Raw genomic sequence first — 7,897 nt, 5'->3', positions numbered from 1 at the left:
GGGCGGGGCGACTCGCCGGTGCGCGGCGCCATTCGGTAGGCGGAGGGAGGCGGCTGGGAGGAGCCATCTTCAGAGCGGGAAGGGGGCCGGAATGACGCCCGGGGCCGCCATCTTGATTGGGGGCAGGGCATCCGAATCAGGGCGTTGGGCGCCATCTTGGATATGGGCAAGGGGGTCCCCCCGCGTGCACATGGTGCAGCCGGGGGCCGCGGGGGCGGCTCGGCCCGGCCGCCATGTTGGGGGCGGGCAGGGAAGCCGCGCGCCGCCGCCATCCCGGGTGAGGGGCGTCCGCCTGTGCTACCCCTCAGGGGTCGCGTAGGGCGCAGGGGCTTGTTTAAGGTAGAGGACGGAGTTAATGTCTTCAGGATAAAGATTACCAGAGGTTGAGAGAGAGAGAGAGAGAGAGAGATCCTGTGAGGTAAGACGGTAAACCTACCTGCCGAGCCTCAGGTACCGTTGTGACACTGTGCTGCCCAGCCCTATGGCCCATTAGGGGCACTTCAGTGCGGAATTAGATCGGCTTGTCTCACTCTTAATGTCGGTCATTGCCTATAGGCCCCACTTTTGCAGGGATTCATGTATATTCCAGGGATTTGGCGCTTGTTAAAGCTCTGGAGGACTTGCTTTGCCAGTGCTGGGCCACCTCTGGTGAATTTCAACCGACTGCGGTGGCTTTGTGTGAGATCTCTCCGTGGCTCCCGCAGGGTGACCGGGACAAGTGTGGGGGTCTGTCCCCAACCCCGACCCTCGGGCACAGCTGGATCCTCCCCACCACTGCTCCATGGAGCCACTGCTGCCATGGATGAAACACTCTGTTTAAATACAGGCAGTTTTTGCTCGCTGGGGATTCCGGTGTCAAGTGCCCGTTTTCTGCGCCTCACTTGCCGTACCCCACGGGGATTAACTGGACAGTTTCTAGCTAATTTCTAGCTCTGCCCTCAGCCAGGCTCCTCTGCCCTGCCAACCCTCCCACCCAGGGCTTTTCTGTGAGAGTGTTTGGCAGTTCTGCCAGAGCACCTCTGCTTTGGCAGCACTTGTAAAACACCTGGGCTGTGACACAGCTGTGTATGGGAGGGCTCAGAAAATTATTTTAAAAATAAGAGTGCAAAGGAAATTTGGAGTGTTATCCCTGGGCAGTGTTTCACTTTGTGTCGGGTAACTCTGGCAGGTACAGACATGCATTTTGAATTCTCGTGTCTCTCTCAAGCGCACACTTGACACGTGAGTAGGGAAGAGAAAAAGTTAGAAGTGAAATGGTCTGTTTTCTCCAAAAACCGTGTTCCTGTGCCAGGTCCTCTGGCCAGAGCCCTCATTTCTCACTGAGGCAGTGCTCAGGGGTTTCAGTGGCTAGGATCAAACATCACCTGCCTGCCTCACTCTTCTCACCCTCTGTGAAATGCAGGAGCTTCCCTTTGCCTTGGATCTTTCCAGAAGCTGGGAGCTCTGATTCCCCAAATCTTTGGCTTACTGGGTTTCCAGTTTGGCCCCTCTGGAGTTTAAAATCAAGGAAAAGTGTGTTCTGACCTATTGCTGAAGGGAACTAGACCTATCTGAAACCAGGTTATTTACTGTGTCCTGCATATGAAAGGCTCAGCTGCTGCCTCAGATAAGAGATTTACAACTTCAATGAGGCAAAGAATGGGAAAATGATGGGATTATGGATCCACTGTAGCTGAGAGCCAGAGAGATAAAGTGATGTGATCAAAGAGAGCAGGAATTTAACTGCCAGCACAAGCTCCCTGCACTCCCTTGAACTGTGGCTGGTTTAAGGTGTATTTCTTCCCAAAGTAAGGAATCCCTTGATGGTAGAGGATGCTGTGGAGACAGAATCTCTCTTTTTTTTTTTTTTTTTTTTAATACGGGGTATTTCTGTACCCTAAAGAAGAGTACTCTGAACACCCCACAAAGACTGAAAACATTAATTAACACTCAGCACAGATCACAGGCCAGGACGGGGTCTGATTGTCTAGTGGTTGCTGACATGAGTATACGGCATGTGCAGGTATCCCAGGTGCTTTTCAGGTATCTTTGGCAGAGCAAACAAAGGTGAATGCCACCACAGGATTCCCAATTTCCAAAGGCCTTTCCTTTGCAGGTGTGGTCTGACTTAAAAGGCTCTTCAAGGTTTGTGCAAGCTCACCCTGATTTTCCACAGTTCTTGCAGTAATGATGATTGTGCAACATTTTATCAGCCATTTTCCTGCAATAGGAACAGAATTTTTTAGATGGCATCTGCTCAGGTATTATGGGACTACAAGTGACCAATGACACTATTGTGGTTTTCTCTGGGCCAAAGGGGAAAATGCTTTTAAGAACAAGATTACACTTGAAATGAAAACCCAGCAGGGAGCAGGACCAGCCCCTATGTGTCCTTGTGTTTGTTTTGAAAAACAAACCCAGATGAAAATAACGATATGAAAAAAAAAAGAGGAGGGCAAAGGGAAAAAAATGAATCAGCTTCTTTTGTATGATCCTACAGCAAGCAACGTCCCACGTCCCACCCTGGTTCTGGCACTGGTTCCTCTGGCCGGGAAGGGCTCTGGGGCACACCCAGCTTGTTCCCTTTTTGAGCCCTTCCTGCATGTGTTATCTCTTGGCATTTAATTCACCAGCAGGGAAGAAAAACTCTTTGAAACAAAACGGACCCTTTCCTGCCTTTTCCCTTTGTATTGTTACACAGCTCCACAGCCCGTGTGGGGTCACGGACACTTCTTTTCGCAACCGTGTCCTTCACAAACTGGCAAAACTCTTCCCCTTCTCCTTCCTCTTCCACCCGACGTTTCTGTCAGCGGTTTGAAAACCAGAACCCTCCTAAACAGGGCATAATTCAGGAGCCCAAACCCCTGGGCAGACCGGTGCGTCCTGGGTACTGCTGTCAGTGACAATTGTTTTCCTGGAAGTTCCTCTCCTGCCCCATTATTCCCAGCAAGGCCCTAAACCGGGGAACTCGCACAGATAACTGTGCTACCGCTGAATCCCAAAAAAACCAGGGAGCAGGGGGTGTCTACAATCCTTCTGCTTCTCTCTGTGGCTTTTATTTATTTTCAGCCCCTCTCAGCGAACACGGCGTTTTTATTTCAAAGTGTATTGGCAGCTTCAGCAGCATCTCATGGTGCCAGAACATTCTTCTGTGCATCGTTCACGATGCCACATCACCGCTCTGGGAATGGTTAGTGAGGGGCGGGCAGAGCAGGAGTGGAATCCGAGCAGGAGCAGAATCCCTGCAGGGTTTGTCAGTCCAGCAGACACGTCCAGCTCTGACCCACGGCCTCCCCTCCTCATACCTGAGGGAAGGAACCAGGAGAGGGACCCAAAGTGCCTCTGCAGCTGGGGTGGCTGGAGGAGGAGGAGTGGGAGAGCTGGCTGTGTTTGTTCCAGCATCTGGAAGGGCTGCAGCTCATACCTGCCCAGACGTGGCTTTCCAAGCAGGACATGAGTGAGGGGAGTGTTTCTTCCATTGATCCACGAGAGTTTGGCAGCATGCAGTACTATCAAAGAGTGTTCTGGTTGGTAGTTGATAAATAAATGGGTTTGGAATTGGGCTTAATGTGCTGTCAATAATAAAAAGAAATGTTTTTGGAGACTGATTTTTTACAAGGGTCTGGACAAGGGAGAATAACTCCATGATTCTGTGATTCCTAACCTGTGTATGGGCTCCCCGACTGGGGTGTCTGTGACAGCTCTGCCACCACAGTGACGTGAGGCTTCCTGTGCAGGGCCAGAGCTGAGCAGGTGAGAGACACTCTGCAAGACAGGAGAGCTGCACGTGGGCATGGTTTGTGTTGCCATCGCACACTCCGAGTTCCCCTTCTACGGGTATTTCATGCTGCAAGCACCTACATGAACTTCAAATTTGAAGTAGAATCACAAGAGCTCACGTTTTACATCTTTGCTTCTTTTTAATCCACGACACAAGAGACTTCTGTATTTCTGCTATTCCCCGTCCATGTTATTTCAGCACTTCCCTGTCCCCACAGCTCCTCCCGATGCTCTGGGGTGACTCATTTCCTGTGCGGGACGAACCAGCCATTTCCTGGCTGTTCAACACAGGACTTTTCTCCCTCCTAGTCGGGGCTGGAATGGTGAAGATTAGGCTATGGTTTGAGTAATCTGTGGTTTGATTAATCTGTGGTCTGATTATACCCCCTGCAACTCATCCCAGAGCTGCTGCTCTTCCCCAGAAATCACCTGGCAGCAGCTGGGGCTCGGGGCTGCCCCTGCTCTCCTGGGCCCCAGGCTCAGTGATTTGGGCTCTGACATTAAAATCATCACTCTAACAGTGATCACTCTAACCAGCTTTAACAGTGCCATCCTTCCAGTCACTGCAAACCAGGTCTTCATTCAACCCATTTCAGCTCATAATAAACAGGATTTTAAAAAAGCACCACAAGGCAAAGCCACTGATCTCACAGCACAGCTCAAAGCCAGAAATTTTGATTGATCCCCCAAGTGCTACCAAAAATTGCTTATTGGCATTTGAGAAATCCAGATAATACCTGTGTTTGTGTTAGACAGAGGTTATCAGAAGGCTGCGTTGGTTCCTGTATTGATTCTATGCCCATCATTCCAGTTCTCCAACCTGTGCTCCCAGTTTCCTGAGCCACTTCTTATTCCCATCCCATGCTGTGACTAACATGGGGACAGCTTATGGAGCTCAGACATTGCCTGACCATTGGAATGTCAGCCTGAGGTGTCACAGCACTTTCAAGAAGCTTTTTACTGATAGATTTTAAATTATTCTTTTAATCTTATTTGAATACTTGGACTCATCAGCCTACCATAGACCTGGAATGTTGGGGAAGAAACCCCGCACAGTAGAGATGCTGCTGGCACATGTGGAGGGCTGAGCCCTGAATAATTCATACCTGTAATGATTTATTCATGCCCAAAGCTGGATACCTCCCTGTGACTTTCCATTATCTCAAAGAGAAGGTGGGTTCCAATTCCATTCCGCTGTCCCCAGCCCGGTGCCAGCTCATGCACTGGACTCTGAGCAGGGGGCTGACATCTCTGCTCAACACAAACAGGCAATTCCTGCCCTTCCAGTGCCACAGCCATGGCCCCTGACACCCAAACTGAAATGTAGGGACAGGTCCTTGCACATTCTTCAGAAAGGACAGTGGGTGAGCAGGCAGGTAAAGTTCTTTTCCACAAATACACAGGGAAAGTGAGACCCTGAGGTCACAATGCAACACTTTCTGAGCATGGAAAACAGACAGGCCCTGACTCTGTGATGTGACACCACCGAGCTGAGCTCACTCTCCACGAGAAATTGCAGTGTTTCCCACTGTAAAGTTACAGATTCTGACACAGTCGATGCCACATTGCAGGATGGTTTCCTGCCCTTCCAGAAACCTTGCAGGAAAGCCTGGACAAAGAGCAGCGGCTCAGGCTCATCTTTCCTGCCTGCCATGTGATTGCAGAAAATACCATCAGGAGAGGTTTACAGGGCCACGCTCTTGAGCTCCTGACCTGGGTGAGGATTCTGCAAGACATTCAAATTCCGTCTGTCTAGAAAGGCTGAAAGATGATCCCGTGTTTCAGAGAGTCTCCAGACCCCCAGGCAACACTGCTCCTCACTGTCTGGTGTGAAATTTCCTAATTGTTTAACCTGCAATCCTGACTTTTTTTGTCCTTGAAATGGGCTCTGCATCAGCAAAATTAAAAATGTCAAGCAGGCTTGAGAAACTCTCCAAGTTGCTAAAAATGAATGTGAATTTCCTCTCTGCAGCCTCACTCCGTCTCTCCCTTGCTCTGGCCTCAGCTTTCCCGAGTGCCTGGTTCCAGCCCCTCAGCATAGTTTGCATTCCACTGCCAAGAATGAACATTTATTTATACAAACAACCCTCCTTCCAAGCACATCTCCCGCCATCCCAGGGCAGGGAAGTAAACACCATTTCTGTTCTGTCCATGGCTCCAGCTCTGCATTTCCTTCTTGCTTTAGTCAGGGGTTGGTTTGCAGGGAGAGCTGACTGCCATTCTCTTGCTTTCCTGTGCCCAGCAATGGCCTGGAAAGCTCCTTCACTTCCTTACAATGATTTGGTTTTGTGACTCCCTGAGTATAGTGCCTTATCAGCCCCTCGAGGGGGCTTGCTGGCTCAGCAGCAATGTCCAGAGCTGGAACCTGGGGGGGCTCTGCAGGACTCTGAGAGTACTCAGGCCCCCGGATCTGCTTCTCTCCCAGCCCACCGTCATCTGGCGTTCCCAGTCCGTTACTGGGCCGCTGTGCTGTACTGGTTCTCCCAGCAGTGCGGGTGGCACTGTGGTGGAGCTCAGAGGGAACTGGAACAGCAGCTCCCAGACGAGTAGTGCCGCAGGGCCGAGGGCAGGCAGGCGCAGCTCATGCATTATTGCTGCACCATCTCCATCGCTCACCTGCCAGGCTCTGGGATTGTTCCTGAAACCTTAGCTCTGCCCCTCTGTCCTCAGGTGTCTCCTGTTGCATCTACCATTCTAATGGATATGGCACAGATGCCAGATGACTCCAGACAGGGGAATGTCACAGTCTGAGCACAGGTTATTTAAATGAAAAAGGGCCCTGACAGAGAGACCGGCACCTGCAGAGCGCCTAGGGATGCTCCCTCCGGTGTGGAGCCTGCCTGCTGCTCGATCCCTGCTCTGAGCACAGGATTTTACTGCTAGAAATTGCAGCAACATTTGAAGAGGTGTCCACGGTATAAGGGGGGGGGGGGGGGGGTGTCCCCAAGGCACCCAGATCACACAGGTGTGTGTGGCCCCCAAAGGACATGGAAGCACACAGGTGTGTGCCCCCCGGACACCCAGATCACACAGGTGTGTGTGCCCCCACCTTGGGCACATGGATCACACAGGTGCATACAGCCCAGTACTGCCCACGTGTTCTTCCTTGATTGTGTCTGCAGCCCCCTAATCCATACTGTGGGTCCCCTGGAGCTGAGGGGGACACAAGAGACTCCAAAGGCAGAAGGAGCTAGAGGACAGGAGGGATTGCCCAAATCCTGCTCCCCCCCTCCCTCCCCCCCCCCATCCTGTGTTTTGGTGCCACACATGGCAGCTCAGGAGCCTTGGCCCCCGTGCAGCTTGTTTCCACACTGAGTCAAGAACAAAGGTGTCCAAACACAGCTGGCTCGGAGAGGATGGGGACAGCCATGCTCTGTGCCTGCCGTGAGCCCCATTGTCATCCCGGCCAAGAATGGCATCATTTCCCCAGGGCTGCAGCTCTATTAAACACAAAGCTCCAAATTATTTCCTGCTTGGATCAAAGATGTGTTTGTTCAGTGGCACTTAAGTTTAAAAGGCAGTGCTGGGGATGAATAAAACCTCCCCAGCGGCAGCTGCTGAGGCTCAATTGGTTTGTCAGTGCTGCAGTTATGCTGTGGACATCTCGTGGTTGCCGGCCCGTATGTTCCTGAAGGATGTTGTGCAGTGGAACAGTTCAGGGAATCCTTGCTCTATGACTGAGGGGCTTTTGCTTTCGTGGTGTGAAGGTTTGCTTGTGCTTCAGATGGTGAAAGCGTTCAGGAATCTCACATTCTGATTCCAGACTCAAAGCCAAAGCACTCTGCATCAACTGGGTGGAAGTGTTTGAAGACACTACGGCCTGTGCACAGAACCCTGGAATTGGTGGTTTGACTGTAGACTGGGATCTGGGTGAGGAATCTGCTCCCTAAATGCCATCTCCTGGTCTGGATTGTACAGCAGGTGCTCCCTGTGACAGACAGGAGGGAAAGGAAGTATGAAATTAAGCATTAAAAGAACATGAAGGCAGGAACATGCAGCATGTGAAGTCAGGGAGAACTGAGAACATTGGCGATGCCAAAGGAACAAAAGAAACCCAATATCCTTTAGAAGTTTTTAATATTTAATTGGTGAGCTCTCCGATACCAGGGCAGTGAATGTGGTGGGCGATGACCCGAGC

Source organism: Coloeus monedula (assembly GCF_965178545.1).
Source record: "Coloeus monedula genome assembly, chromosome: 27".
Classification (NCBI taxonomy): Eukaryota; Metazoa; Chordata; class Aves; order Passeriformes; family Corvidae; genus Coloeus; species Coloeus monedula.
This window is presented reverse-complemented; position numbering follows the sequence as displayed.